General features: G+C 43.3%; 1 long non-coding RNA gene across 1 annotated transcript; it reads right to left on the bottom strand.

Annotated features, from left to right (window-relative positions):
• Positions 1-730: 730 nt before the first annotated feature.
• Positions 731-9,480, bottom strand: LOC140715108 (uncharacterized). Its single transcript, XR_012096062.1, has 2 exons — positions 9,110-9,480; positions 731-1,089 (listed from the first exon to the last, which is right to left on the bottom strand). It is a non-coding gene; the product is annotated as an uncharacterized lncRNA (long non-coding RNA).
• Positions 9,481-16,146: the final 6,666 nt, after the last annotated feature.

Here is a 16,146-nt window from a genome sequence, read left to right on the forward strand (position 1 = left end):
TTTGCTTTGTTATTGAGAATCATGTATAATAAAATGCACAATTACTAATTAGAACTTTGCTTTCAGGAAATATTTAATACTAAAGAATATCCCAGTCTATGTTGCCGATGCTGATTTGTGGATGAAACACTTTGCTTTAGTATTGAATATTCAGCCAAGCATAATGTGTTAAGCCTGATCCATTTATTAAAATAAAAGTTATAGGAGTTGATGAGAAATAAATTATATTGAAGTAAGATCTGGAAGTGATGAACTCCAGAATTTGTAGATTGTAAATTCATTAGCCAAGTATGCCAACATGAAATCACAGTAACTTTGTTCTTTTCTACATTTGGTTGTCTGTTCAGGAATATTAAGAATGTATTATTTTTACCCTCTAACCTGAATGAACCAATGCTCTGAAAGTCCTGATACCTGTAACACTGTTCGTTAAGATCAATAAGGTGTCTGAGTGTTCCCCTATAAAGACAAGTTCTTTATGGATAGCTCTAAAGCATTAACAAATCTGTGTGAGTTAAACCAGCATAATAAAGAGTGATTAAACTTTCTGCATGCCAGATATTTTAATGTAATGTCATAAATCAAGGCTCTTCTCTGGTACAATTATTGCCAAGTTTTAAGTAAACAATGCCTCATCATTTCCAAACTTATTTGTTTTTTACTTTACTTTTTTGCCCATCTGCAGACACCAGGCAAAGTCTGTAATACAGATTGATGAAATATCCAAATGAAACTTTTACCAATGACTTTAATCAATCAAGTTTTAGAGGCAGGTTACAATATGTTCACAGGACCATAGAACATGTTTTCACTGAGTGTCAGTGAAGAATTTCTGGGCAAATACAAGATGTGGAGCATAGCTGCTCATTGTGTACTGTACTCAAGATTGAAGGGAGCTCCTTCATTGGCAGTGACAGTGAGCGACTTCAGAGCGCACACCTTTCTTTGCACCATGATGTTGCTTTGCACTTGTTCTACATTTATTGTTGCATTTCCAGTCTGTTGTCTTTTGCACGTTTGCTGTTTGCCTGTCTTGTTGTTGCAGCCTTTCATAGATTCTGCGGTCTTTCTTGTATTTACTGTGAATGCCTGAAAGAAAATGAATCTCATGTGGCAGATCTACACTTCAATAATAAATTTATTTTGAACCCTAAATATTGAACCTTACTATTTAATGTTTCATTTGTGAGTTTCCCATGAGCAAGGAGTCTCATTGCACTTTGGTGTTTATGTCAATAAAATGAGCTAAGCAACTTCAGTAAGTCGTAAACATGATATGTAAATGAGGTGTGGTGCCATTGTGGAGGGACCATTCAGTCCCACTGCCAGACATCTTCCATCTTCAAGCAAAATGGCATCAGTGACTAATGGTGACATCTTCCAGACTGTTTACAAAACTACTGGATACTCTTCATCTGAATATACATCTTCCTTTTCTTTTTCTAACTGCATTCTCCTTGGGGATTTGGTGTGCATAAGATTCTGGGTCGCTTCCTAATGGCAGAACATAGCTCCTTAGTTGCCACAGTTAATCGACGCTGATTAACGTGTCGAGCAAGATGGAAATTGATTGGACGATGAACAGACATTCAGCACTGTCTGCCTGCATTTGACTAGTTACAATTGCTGCTGCTGGTGAGCAGAAGGTACGGGAACCTTGGCACCCCACCACAGGGTTCGGAAGTGGATGTTGCCCCACAGACAATGAACTTCAGAACTGGTCACCTCAGTGCTGAACGCAGTCTGCAGTTATGGATTCACGTTCGTGACTCTGCAGTTCACATTCATTGTGTTTTGTTTTTGTTTACTTATTTCTTACTACTTGTGAAATTTGATGAGGCATTCCAGCACTGAAAAAAATTTACAGCTGATGGGCTATCACCGTCAGTGCTGTGCCAAGGATAACCATCAGTACAGTGATGAGGATTACCGTCAGTACGGTGCCAATGATTACCGCGAGTACGGTGCAGAGGATTACCATCAGTGCGGTGAGGAAGATTAACTTCAGTACGATGCGGGGATTACCGTCATTACGGTGCCAGGGATTACCGTCATTATGGTGTCGACGATTATCATTAGTACGATGCCGAGGATTACCTTCAATACGGTGCTGAAGATTACCATCAGTATGGTTCCGAGGATTACCATAAGTACGGAGCTGAGGATTACCGTCAGTACGGTGCCAAGGATTACCGTGAGTATGGTGCCGGGGATTACTATCAGTACTGTGATGAGAATTACCATCAGTATGGTGCCGGGGATTACCGTCAGTACGGTGTCGAGGATTACCATAAGTATGGTGCCGGGGATTACCGTCAGTACACTGAGGAGGATTACCGTCAGTACAGTGCCAGGGCCAGGGATTATGCTCAGTATGGTTCCAAGGATTACCGTCAGTATGGTATCGAAGATTACCGTTGGTATGGTATTGGGGATTACCACCAGTACGGTGTTGAGGATTACCTTTGGTATGGTGCGAAGGATTACCGTCACAATGGTGCTGGGGACTACAGTTAGTATGGTGGTGAGGGTTACCATCAGTAGGGTGCAGAGGATTACCGTCAGTATGGTATCGGGGATTACCATCAGTATGGTGCCAGGGATTACCGTCAGTAGGGTGCAGAGGATTACCGTCGGTATGGTGCCGGGGATTACCATCAGTACAGTGTCAATGATTACCGTCAGTACGGTATCGGGGATTACCGTCAGCAGGGTGCAGAGGATTACCGTCAGTAGGGTGCAGAGGATTACCATCAGTATGGTGCCGGGGATTACCATCAGTAGGGTGCAGAGGATTACCGTCGGTATGGTGCCGGGGATTACCGTCAGCAGGGTGCAGAGGATTACCGTCAGCAGGGTGCAGAGGATTACCGTCAGTAGGGTGCATAGGATTACCGTCGGTATGGTGCCGGGGATTACCGTCAGCAGGGTGCAGAGGATTACCGTCAGTAGGGTGCATAGGATTACCGTCGGTATGGTGCCGGGGATTACCGTCAGCAGGGTGCAGAGGATTACCGTCAGTAGGGTGCATAGGATTACCGTCGGTATGGTGCCGGGGATTACCGTCAGCAGGGTGCAGAGGATTACCGTCAGTAGGGTGCATAGGATTACCGTCGGTATGGTGCCGGGGATTACCGTCAGCAGGGTGCAGAGGATTACCATCAGTAGGGTGCATAGGATTACCGTCGGTATGGTGCCGGGGATTACCGTCAGCAGGGTGCAGAGGATTACCGTCAGTACGGTATCGGGGATTACCATCAGTATGGTGCCGGGGATTACCATCAGTAGGGTGCAGAGGATTACCGTCGGTATGGTGCCGGGGATTACCGTCAGCAGGGTGCAGAGGATTACCGTCGGTATGGTGCCGGGGATTACCATCAGTATGGTGCCGGGGATTACCATCAGTAGGGTGCAGAGGATTACCGTCGGTATGGTGCCGGGGATTACCGTCAGCAGGGTGCAGAGGATTACCGTCAGCAGGGTGCAGAGGATTACCGTCAGTAGGGTGCATAGGATTACCGTCGGTATGGTGCCGGGGATTACCGTCAGCAGGGTGCAGAGGATTACCGTCAGTACGGTATCGGGGATTACCATCAGTATGGTGCCGGGGATTACCATCAGTAGGGTGCAGAGGATTACCGTCGGTATGGTGCCGGGGATTACCGTCAGCAGGGTGCAGAGGATTACCGTCGGTATGGTGCCGGGGATTACCATCAGTACAGTGTCAATGATTACCGTCAGTACGGTGCTGAGGATTACCGTCAGTATGGTGCGGAGGATGCAATAAATCTGGAACATGATATACTGCAGTTTTTAAGGGGACTAATGTTTATAAGCCAGTGAAGGTCCAACATGAATTGCCCTGGTACATTTGGACATCTAGAAGCTCGTGAATCTCTGCAACTTGACCTAGATCATTAGAAATATTTAAAGTGCAGGTAGTTAAAATTGTGCAAGATCAGGGGATTGAGGGCTGTAGCAATCTGACACAAAGTTAAATCCAAAGGGTTTCTACAGTTATATTAATAGCAAAAGGGTAGTGAGGGATAAAATTGGTCCCTTAGAGAATCAGAGTGGACAGCTATGTGTGGAGCCAAAAGAGATGGGAGAGATTTTGAACAATTTCTTTTTTTCTGTATTCACTAAGGAGAAGGATATTGAATTGTGTAAGGTAAGGGAAACAAGTAGGGAAGTTATGGAAACTATGACAATTAAAGAGGAGGAAGTACTGGCGCTTTTAAGGAATATAAAAGTGGATAAATCTCCAGATCCTGACAGGATATTCCCTAGGACCTTGAGGGAAGTTAGTGTAGAAATAGCAGGGGCTCTGACAGAAATATTTCAAACGTCATTAGAAACGGGGATGGTGTCGGAGGATCGGTGTGTTGCTCCTGTGGTTCCATTGTTTAAAAAGGGTTCTAAGAGTAAACCTAGCAATTATAGGCCTGTAAGTTTGACGTCAGTGGTGAGTAAATTAATGGAAAGTATTCTTAGAGATGGTATATATAATTATCTGGATAGACAGGGTCTGATTAGGAATAGTCAGCATGGATTTGTGCATGGAAGGTCATGCTTGACAAATCTTATTGAATTTTTTGAAGAGATTACGAGGAAAATTGACGAGGGCAAAGCAGTGGATGTTGTCTATACGGACTTCAGTAAGACCTTTGACAAGGTTTTGCACGGAAGGTTAGTTAGGAAGGTTCAATCGTTAGGTATTAATATTGAAGTAGTAAAATGGATTCAACAGTGGCTGGATAGGAGATGCCAGAGAGTAGTGGTGGATAATTGTTTGTCAGGTTGGAGGCCAGTGACTAGTGGTATGCCTCAGGGATCTGTATTGGGTCCAATGTTGTTTGTCATATACATTAATGATCTGGATGATGGGGTGGTAAATTGGATTAGTAAGTATGCAGATGATACTAAGGTAGGTGATGTTGTGGATAATGAAGTAGGTTTTCAAGGCATGCAGAGAGATTTAGGCCAGTTAGAAGAGTGGGCTGAATGATGGCAGATGGAGTTTAATGCTGATAAGTGTGAGGTGCTACATTTTGGTAGGAATATTCCAAATAGGACATACATGGTAAATGGTAAGGTATTGAAGAATGCAGTAGAACAGAATGATCTAGGAATAATGGTGCATAGTTCCCTGAAGGTGGAATCTCATGTGGATAGGGAGGTGAAGAAAGCTTTTGGTATGCTGGCCTTTATAAATCAGAGCATTGAGTATAGGAGTTAGGATGTAATGTTAAAATTGTACAAGGCATTGGTAAGGCCAAATTTGGAGTATTGTGGCAGTTCTGGTCACCAAATTATAGGAAAGATGTCAACAAAATAGAGAGAGTACAGAGAAGATTTACTAGAATGTTACCTGGGTTTCAGCACCTAAGTTACAGGGAAAGGTTGAACAAGTTAGGTCTTTATTCTTTGGAGCATAGGAGGTTGAGGAGGGACTTGATAGAGGTATTTAAAATTATGAGGGGGATGGATAGAATTGACGTGGATAGGCTTTTTCCATTGAGAGTAGGGGAGATTCAAACAAGAGGACATGATTTGAGAGTTAGGGGGCAAAAGTTTAAGGGTAACACGAGGGGGAATTTATTTACTCAGAGAATGGTAGCTGTGTGGAACGAGCTTCCAGTAGAAGTGGTAGAGGCAGGTTCGGTATTGTCATTTAAAGTAAAATTGGATAGGTATTTGGACAGGAAAGGAATGGAGGGTTATGGGCTGAGTGCAAGCCAGTGGGACTAGGTGAGAGTAAGCGTTTGGCATGGACTAGAAGGGCCGAGATGGCCTGTTTCTGTGCTGTAATTGTTATATGGTCATATGATTACTGTCCGTACAGTGCGGAGGATTACCGTCAATACGGTGATGAGGTTTACCATCCGTAAGATGCTGGGGATTACCATCAGTACGGTGCCGATGATTACCATCAGTATGGGACCGAGGATTACCGTCAATATGGTGTTGGGGATTACTGTTGGTACAGTGTTGAGTATTACCCTCTGTACGGTGACAAGGTTTGCCGTCGGTATGGTGTGGAGGATTACCATCAGAATTGTTCCGGGTATTACTGTTAGTACTGTGGTGAGGGATACCATCAGTACGGTGAGGAGGATTACCATTAGTACGGTGCTAGGGATTACCGTCAGTATAGTGATGTGGATTACCGTTACTACGGTGCTGAAGTTTACCATCAGTACGGTGATGTGGATTACCATTAGTATGGTGATGTGGATTACCGTTACTACGGTGCTGAAATTTACCATCAGTACGGTGATGTGGATTACCATTAGTATGGTGATGTGGATTACCGTTACTATGGTGCTGAAATTTACCATCAGTACGGTCATGTGGATTACCATCAGTATGGTGCCAGGGATTACCGTCAGTACAGTGACGAGCATTACCATTACCATCAGTACAGTGCGGAAGATTGCTGTCGTTACGTGTTAAGGATTACCATCCGTACCGTGCCAGGGATTACCGTCAGTACAATGACAAGGATTACCGTCAGTACGGTGCTGAGGATTACTGTCAGCACAATGCCGGGGATTACCGTCAGTATAGTGATGTGGATTACCATCACTACGCTGCCAGGGATTACCATCGGTGCGGTGACGAGGATTACTGTCAGTGAAGTGCGAAGGATTACCGTCAGTACTGTGATGATCATTACCATTACTGTTAGTACAGTGCAGAAGATTACCGTTGTTACAGTGTCGAGGATTACCATCTGTACGGTGAGGAGGATTACCGACAATATGGTGGCAGGGATTACCGTCAGTACAGTGATGATGATTATCGTCAGTACGGTGCCGGGGATTACCTTCAGAACAGTGCCAGGGATTACCGTTAGTACGGTGGCAAGGATTACCGTCAATACGGTGCCAGGGATTACCGTTAGTATGGTGGCAAGGGTTACCATCAGTACAGAGCCAAGGATTACCATAAGTACGGTGCCGGGGATTACCATCAGTACGGTAATGAAGATTACAGTCAATACAGGACCGGGGATTATCGTCAAGTCAAGTCAAGTCAAATCATTTTTATTGTCATTTCGACCATAACTGCTGGTATAGTGCATAGTAAAAATGAGACAACATTTTTCAGGACCATGGTGTTACATGACTGAACTACATAATAAAAAAAACAACACAGAGAAAGCCGAGGATTACTGTTAGTACAGTGATGATGATTACCATCAGTACAGTGCCGGGGATTACCGTCTGTATAGCGATGTGGATTACCATCACTGTGGTGCCAGGGATTACCGTCAGTACAGTGACAAGCATTACCATTACCATCAGTACAGTACGGAAGATTACTGTCATTACGTGTCGAGGATTAACGTCCATACCGTGCCAGGGATTACCGTCAGTACGATGACAAGGATTACCATAAGTATGGTGTCAGGGATTACCATCCATACGGTGTCAAGTATTACCGTCAGTACAGTGACGAGGATTACCGTCAGTACTGTGCTGAGGATTACCGTCAGTACAGTGACGAGGATTACCGTCAGTACTGTGCTGAGGATTACCGTCAGTACAGTGACGATGATTACCGTCAATATGGGACTGAGGATTACCGTCAGTACGGTGACGAAAATTACCCTCTGTACGGTGACGATGATTACTATCAGTACAGTGCTGAGGATTACCGTCAGTATGGTGCCGGGGACTACCTTCAGTATGGTGATAAGGTTTACCATCGGTACGGTGCAGAGGATTACCATCAGAACGGTTCTGGGTATTACTGTCAGTACGGTGCTGGGGATTACCGTCAGTAAGGTGATGTGGATTACCGTTAGTACGGTGCCGGGGATTACCGTCAATACGATGACGAGCATTACCATTACCGTCAGTATAGTGCGGAAGATTACTGTCATTACGTGTGTTGAGGATTACCGTCTGTACTGTGCCAGGGATTACCATCAGTACGATGACAAGGATTACCGTCAGTACCGTGTCGAGGATTACCGTCCGTACGGTGATGGGGATTACCATCAGTATGGTGACGGGGATTACTGTCAGTACTGTGATGGGGATTACCGACAATACGGTGACGGGGATTACCATCAGTATGGTGATGGGGATTACTGTCAGTACTGTGCTTGGACACACTTTTGGTGTCTCTTCAGCTAATTTTGTTTGTTTATCTTCATTATTTTCGCAATTTCTTTTTTCGCACACTGTTTCTTTGATGGACTTTGTTGTATGAGGCTTTTCTTCATATGGGTTTTGAAATCTGAATCCCTGCTCCCTGCACCAATCCCTCAGCCATGCATTTATCCATCACCCCATTCTATTCCTATACTCACTGTCCCGTGTTAGAGGCAGCAATCCCAGGATTACTACCCTTGAGGTCCTGGTTCTCAGCTTCCCTCCTAACTCCCTGTATTCTGCCCTCAGGACCTCCTCCCTTTTCTACCTTTGTCGTTGGTACCAATCTGTACCATGGCCTCTGTCTGCTCATGCTCCCATTTCAGAATATCGTGGACGCCTTCACAAACATCACAAACCTTGGCATTGGGAGGTACACGGCCACCCGTGTTTCTTTTTCATGCCCACAGAACGCCTATCTGTCCCCCTGACTGTTCCCTATTACCTCTGCCATCCCTTTCCATTCCATACCCTTCCGAGCCACAGGACCAGACTCAGTGCCAGAGGCATGGCCACTGTTGCTTCCCCCAGGTAGGTTCCCCCCACCCCCCCCCAGCAGCATTCAAAGTGGAGTACTTATTGTTAAGGGGAACAGCCACAGGGGTACTCTCATCCACCTGACCCCCTCCCTTCCCTCTCCTGACAATCACTCACTTATCTGTCTCTTGTGGCCTTGGTGTGTCCACCTGACTGTAACTCTTATTGATCACTTCCTCACTTTCCCTAACAAGATGAAGGTCATCGAGCTACAGCTCCACTTCCCTAACATTGTCTCTAAGGAGCTGCAGCTCCATGCACCTGGCACAGATGTGACCATCAGGGAGGCTGGAAGTCACCCTAACATCCCACACCTGACACGCAGAGCTGAAAACTGACATTGTAGTCATACCCACTATTCTTAAGTTAGAGGGAAAAATAGATATGAAAAAAATTTACGTCCTTACCTTGCTTAGGCCTGTTCTCCCCGAAGCCCTGATGAGCCAATGCCTTACTACTCTGACTCACTCTATGCTGAGGACTGCTCCTTCGATGACCACTCAGCCAGGCAGTGAAGCCCAGGACAGGTCCTCTGAAACAAGAACACTGAGGAATTGACCCTCTCCACCTCTGATTCCCTGATGAGGACTGGCTCATGAACCTCTGGCTTCCATCTCATGGAGTCTATAACAAGTACCTTGGTCTTGCTGACATTGAGTGAGAGGTTGTTGTATGATTTTCAATCTCCCTCCTATACATTGATCCTTGCTTTCATATTCCAATCCTCTGGAAGTGAATGCTGCCGCCACCCCCCAGTGAAAAATCAACTTTCTTCTGCTGCCTTCCCTCAATCAAATGTGAAAAAAACCTTCAGAACAATGTGCTCAGATCTGTGCCAGCTACTGAGAACCTCCCCTTTATGAGCTGTAGGCTCCCTTTAATCAATACTAGTTAACTTCAGCCTGTGTGAACCATTCACCAGATTATATCCCATGGCTAAACACTAAGCCAAAAGCAACATATTTACTGGGTGGTTTGTTGCTGAAATCAAGTTAATGAACTCGTATCATGAATATTTCATGTGAAATGTCATAAGCACGTGGGTTAATAGCAAACCATGATCACTGTGACCTTATTCAGTGCTATCTAATTTAACCCTGCTAGCTCCTAAAAACTTAAGTATATCAGAATCTGGTCTTATTGGCCTGAATTTATGTGGTATATTTCTGGATAAGATTTCGCGTGGAATTCAGTGGTGGCAACTGGTGCTTATTCCCTACTTGTGGGAGGGTATATTACTTGGATCAATGCACAAATTGACTGGAAGTTCATTGTTTCACAGGGTTGGAGCCAAATGGGGGCTTTACACATAGTTGTGCAGTAGACATAAATCTTTCAAAGGTCACTGTCATGGGAATTTCACTTAATTACAATATTCTTTCTTGGTATGTATTATTGCACACATTTATCAGTGCATTCATTAAATTCTTTATTCTTTCATGATGTATTCATACCTTTCACCCAGCAGCATTAATTGCAGGTTTTAAATTTCACAGGCTGGTCAAAAACCCATTAGGTGTTGTCAAAAACCTACTCAAATAGTTCATAAAAGTTTATTTGGTGATAGTTGTAAGAATCGTATTTATTTTCAACACAAAAGTTTTTTTTTCCCAGACAGGGCATCCTTCAGTTGTTTGAGCATGATCCTGATAATCAGCACCAAATGGACCCTGACTGGAACAAAGAAAAAGCCTTTACTATTGACATCAAAAGATGAAAGAGCAGGGTCACGAAGGGTAATTTGCTCGACTTTATTAAAGATAAATTTCTTATTTTGGGAACACATTTACCTCCTAATGCTTTGAGCTTGGCTGAGCTGAGCATTCTCTATTGTGACTGAAGAGAAGTTGGACAAATCTGAATTGTTTTCTCTGGAACGTTGGAGGTTGAGAGATGACTTGGTAGAAGTATATAAAGTAATGTGAGGGATAGTTAGAGCAGGCGGTCAGAATTCTCTTCCCAAGATGAAAATATTAATATCAGAGGTTCTCCATTTAAGATGAGAGGGAGAAAGGTTAAAGGAGATTTGTCAGCTAAGTTAGGTTGGAATTATTGTCAGTGCAGGTGCGATAGGCCGAACAGCCTTGTACTGATCTCTGTTCTTTGTTGCCCTTCCTATGGTAATTCTCAACTGATTGTTCAAAGATACTGGAGTGTGTGTCCCACGGTATCAGATACCATCCAAAAAGTAGAAATTATTGGTTGAAATGGTGAAAAAAGCATTATTTCAAATAAAAGCATGCTTTTGTATTGTACAGTAAGTCAGACAACATATCTAGGGTGTTTCCAAAGAGATGTAACAAGCAAAGTAAATTGCTGAGCTATATGAAGATGGATGGTCAAACAAGTTTCTTCACATAAATGAAACTGTAGAAAGGAGAAGAGGTTTAGGGAGGAAATTCCAAAGGTTATGGCCTTTGTAGTTGAAGGCAATTACAAAAGGCAACAATGAGATATCAAGACTGGAGGAGTGCAGAGATCTTGCGAGTTGGGTTGTGAGTAGGTTACAGAGAAACTATAGAAAGACGTGAAAGAACAGAATGTTCTAATTGAGGTAGTCATCGGTGAGGGATGCATAAACACTGAAAAACCAAAATTCTTAGGACACTGAGGGGAAAATCTGTTCTCAGTTTCTCATACTAAGTGTACAAAATAGTAGTGCTTGTGACTTGAAATTAATGGAACCAAATTTCAGAAGAGAATTACTGGCATAGTGCCTATAACACTTCGTGTTTACAGCAAGCAACTGAAGTGAATTTATAAAGTTTATGAAATTCAGTAGGACATATTCAAAGCCAGCTCACATAGTTTTATTTAACTGTGAACAATTATTCATGTGCCTTTATAAGGGGTGAGTCCCAGCTAACAGTCAGAAGAGGGTACCCTGGCAGACTTTCACGTTCCAAACCTAGTAATTTAAGATCACTTCTGCTGTCCCTTACTTTGCTTACAGAGCTGCAATTGAAACTCGTGCCTTACTGGATTAGATCTACAATCTTTTATGTTAGGGAAAAGTTCACAGTTCTGCAGAAGTAAGCCAGAATATGCTGATCTCCCAAATTGCGATTGCTGGTGTGGTGCCTACCTGGGATAGTTAGCTGTGAAACGTGTTCCTTTATATCTGCTGCTCTGGCATTCTCTGTGAAATTCAAGTAACTTGACAATCATTGTAAATGCAATCGGAAGTCAGTAATTTATTCCAGAATTTCAGGATCCAGGTTGAAAACTCCTGCCGCCTTTAATTTTAGCCTATTTGCCTTGTATCTTTAACAAAATGTGCAGAAGGAGTATGGACAGGTGAATGCAAAATGTAGCTCAAATCAAGTACTGAGAAAAAAATCACAGAGAATTAATTTTCATTAAATCTCTCCAAGAAACATTGGAAAATTATATTTCTGGTGAAACAACGCGTCTTTAATAAGAATGTTACTGTGGGGAGTCTCCACTTTTTGCCCTGGTCCTCTGCAATCACTAACAAGTCATGATTCATCAGATTTCACTATTTAATGTGAACAGGAGTTATGGAATAATATTTGGAGCACCACATTTACCCCACATTACCCAGTTACAATAGTCCATTACAGACATTAATATTCAGTTGAGTTAACTCTGCCATGGATGGTCCCAAGCCTAGCTGTGAGAGGAGACGGTTTGGGCAAGGGGCTAACAACTCCATCCTGTAAAATCCTACTGCTACAACAACACAAAAGAACTCATTCCTAGGAGAGGAAGGATATACCAAGAAGATGGGCTACATCTGGCAACACCAGGAAAGATTGGCCCAGGATAGAGGACTCTGCTCTCTGCCCCAGTAAGGATGATGAGTTTAAATAAGTAAGCAGTGAGTTAAGTAATTGTTTGTGGCTGTGCTTTTACTTGGTCTAAGGTGGTTCTCAACACCAGCTTCCTCTCCCTACTCTGTACATAGAATTAAAAGGGAGAGCATTGCTTCCAATCATTTCTGAGAAAATTGTTCTGCATGAAAGGATTGTCTGGTGAAATCAGACACATTGTTTTCTTCTGCAAACATTAAGCAATTAAATTATGAAAATGTCATATTTGCTGGCATGAAAGCTGCGGAAGCAATTGACAATTGAGATGGATTATGGTCCAGCTGTAAGGATACCAAGTGAAAGGACTTTGAACAGGGCTATTAATTCAGACACTAAAGGTGGCAGTTTATTATATAAAACTTATATGCACTTTCCCTTTCACTGGAACAGACTGGACTTTTTGGATAGAGTCATATGGTACAGAAGCAATCCCTTCAGCCCACCATACATGAACTGACCATTGCATTCACCTACCCTGATCCCAGTTATCTGCTCTTCGTCTGCAGCCTTGGCAGTTACAATGGTATGAGGACAGGGCTGGCTAAAGTGGATGGGAAACAGATCAAAAGCATAGATGCATATTGGCAGTAGCAGACATTTCAGGAGATATTTCTATAACATCATATTCCAGTGAAGTGTAGAGGTTCCATGAGGTGAACGGGCCATTTCTGAACTAAGATGATTTCAGGCATTGTGGTGAACTACATATACCTGTCTGGACACCCCCCCCCCCCCCCCCCCCCCCGCTGACTGCTCCTATGGCTCCTCCCACAGACCCCTGTATAAAGGCGATTGGAGGCACTACCCCTCCCTCAGTCTCCAGGATGTCGTATGGTGATCACTTGCTGCTGACTGCTCTCTTCCAGCGAATAAAAGCCTATATCTCGCCTCACGTCTCCGAGAGTTATTGATGGTGCATCAGGCATACAATTGCATTCTGAAGATTAGTATTAAACCAGGGGACTGAAGCAATTTTAGAGCCATGCAAAGGGGGTCTCAAAACTTAGAGAAGATGGAATTTGAGAGTAAACTAGCAAATGATATCAAACATGGATTCATAAAGTCATGCTGCATGGAAACAAGTCATTCAACCCATCACATCCTTGCTGACTCGCTGACATCCTATTTTCCTAGCACTTGGCCTATAACCTTCACTGACTTGTTTGTGGATAGATATTTCTGAAAGCTGTCAGAAACTCCATTTCCACCACCTGGATTTTCAGGAAGCCTTTGACAACCCGTTGCGCACAAGGCCTCTTAACAAAGTAAGAGCCCATGGTATTACAGGAAAGATACTAGCATGGATAGAAGATTGGCTGATTTGCAGGAGACAATAAGTGGGAATAAAGTGAGCCTTTTCAGGTGGTTGGCTGTTGGTGACTAATGTTCCTCAGGGCTCAGTATTGGGACCGCTTCTTTTCACATTATATGTCAGTAATTTGGATGACAGAATTTATGGCTTTGGGGCCAAGTTTGCAGACAATACAAAGACAGATAGAGGGGCAGGTAGTATTGAGAAAGATAAGAGTCTGCAGAAAGACTTAGACAGATGAGGAGAATGGGCAAACAAGTAGCAGATGGAATATATTTGTTCTGTAGGCAGGTGACCAGACTGTACACAATACTCCAAAAAAGGCCTCACCAATGTCTTTTACAACTTCAACATAATATCCCAACTCCTGTACTCAATACTCTGATTTATGAAGTTAAATGTGTTACATACTCTCCTATAAGACCATAAGACAAAGGAGCAGAATTAGGCCACTTGGTCCATTGAGATGCTGCACCATTCTGTCATGGATGATTTATTATCATTCTCAACCCCATTCTCCTGCCTTCTCCCTGTAACCTTTGGGTGAGAGGGTGAAGGCCATGGTAAGAGTTGACCATAGATATTGTGTCTTAGCTCTCTAGATATGAAAGCCTGAGTAGTATGATATGGAGTGCAAGCTGTTGCCCAGGTAGCAAGCTCCACCTCTCCATGCATCGGATAAACCCAAAGGATCGGCAGAGACTGATACAGTTTGGTACCAGCGGTGTCTCAGGAGTTGCCTGTCAGCATTGAACTCACTGTAGGACTGCCTCAGGGACTCCAGCTCTGGATTTTTCCCTTGGGATTTACTCCTGAAGCCTACCCTATGAATGGGTATGGCCGCAAGGCACTGGAGGTTTGAGATCAAAATTTCCCATCTCCTAGAGGAGCTGCCAACTATGGCTGATGAGCCCCACCTGTCTGAAGTGACTGGTGCCAGAACTCACTTGTGCCCTTCTCCTGTCAGTAGAAACAGCTTCCCCAGGCTTAGTAGCCAAGCCACACATGAAGCCAGGAGCTGGACTTGGTTGTCAGAGGCTGTTCTGAGACTGTCACTCCAGTTTCAATGCATTATGGATTCCGTGGTTCCACTGCACTCCTCAGTGTCACTCTGTTCACTGTGTTGAAAATCATAAGGAAATCAAGCAGAAACAAAGGGAAGCCATGTTTGACAAATTTTCTGAATTTCTCTCAGTAAGTGACAGACACAGTGGATAAAGGAAAACCAATGAATGTGGTATTTTGAATTTCCTGCAGATGTTAAATAACATAAAATATTTGTTGCTTAAGATAAGAGCAAGCAGGACTAGTCGTAACATGTTGTTATGGTTAGAGGAATGGTAACTGATATAACATTAACATAAACAGGTCATTTTCCTGTTCAGATTGGCAGTAGGGTGCTATAGGGACCAATGCTGGGCCTTAACTCTCTGTACTGACAACTTCAGTGAAGGAAGTGAACTCACTGGCACCAGATATGCTAAAGATACAGAGAGCCTGTAGAGGGGTATACGAGGTTAAGGAGTGGGCAGATGGAGTACAGTGACAGAATGTACATAAAGTCGTAGCAAGTCATATAGATGTGCAATAAAGAAGCAGGCCAATCCGCTCACCATGTCTATTGTGACCACTTTGGTCACCTACACTAATCCCATTTGTCTTCTAGGCACTTTAACTGTTTAATTTAGTTAGTTAGTTAATGAACTACTGGTGCAAGGGCTGCTATTAGCAACTCACCAGAGTGAGGTCTTTGGAGCTTCTATTCCTCCATATTTTGATGGGATGTGGTTGTTAGGCTCATGTCTAAGCCTCCTTTATTCATAGCCAGGCTTGGAACCATCAATGACACAGTAAGTTCTTTAAATGTTTTGTATAAATATGTCTCAAGTATTTGTATAAAAGTAGTGAGATAGTGTTCAGGGGTTCATTGTCCATTCAGAAGTCTGATGAGAGTGGATAAGAAGCCGTTCCTGAAACACTGAGTGTGTATCTTCAGGCTCCTGTATGTCCTCCATGGTGGTAGCAATGAGAAAAGGGCATGTCCTCAGCGATGGGTAACTTGTCCTCTGCTATGTAGACAAACTGCTGAATCCCTTGACTTCATTAGCAGCGGGGTTCAATAAACAAATGCTCTAGCTCAATTTCTACCCTCAATTTTCAATATCAGTATGAGTTTCCTTCTAAAGCTTCTGTAACTTTTACCTATTGTTTTTCAATAGGTTTCAATAGGTAGATTTAATGTTAGAGAAATGTATACAAATTACATCCTGAAATTCTTTTTCTTCGTAAACATCCACAA

The sequence above is a fragment of the Hemitrygon akajei genome, chromosome 23, assembly GCF_048418815.1.
Source record: "Hemitrygon akajei chromosome 23, sHemAka1.3, whole genome shotgun sequence".
NCBI classification, from domain to species: domain Eukaryota; kingdom Metazoa; phylum Chordata; class Chondrichthyes; order Myliobatiformes; family Dasyatidae; genus Hemitrygon; species Hemitrygon akajei.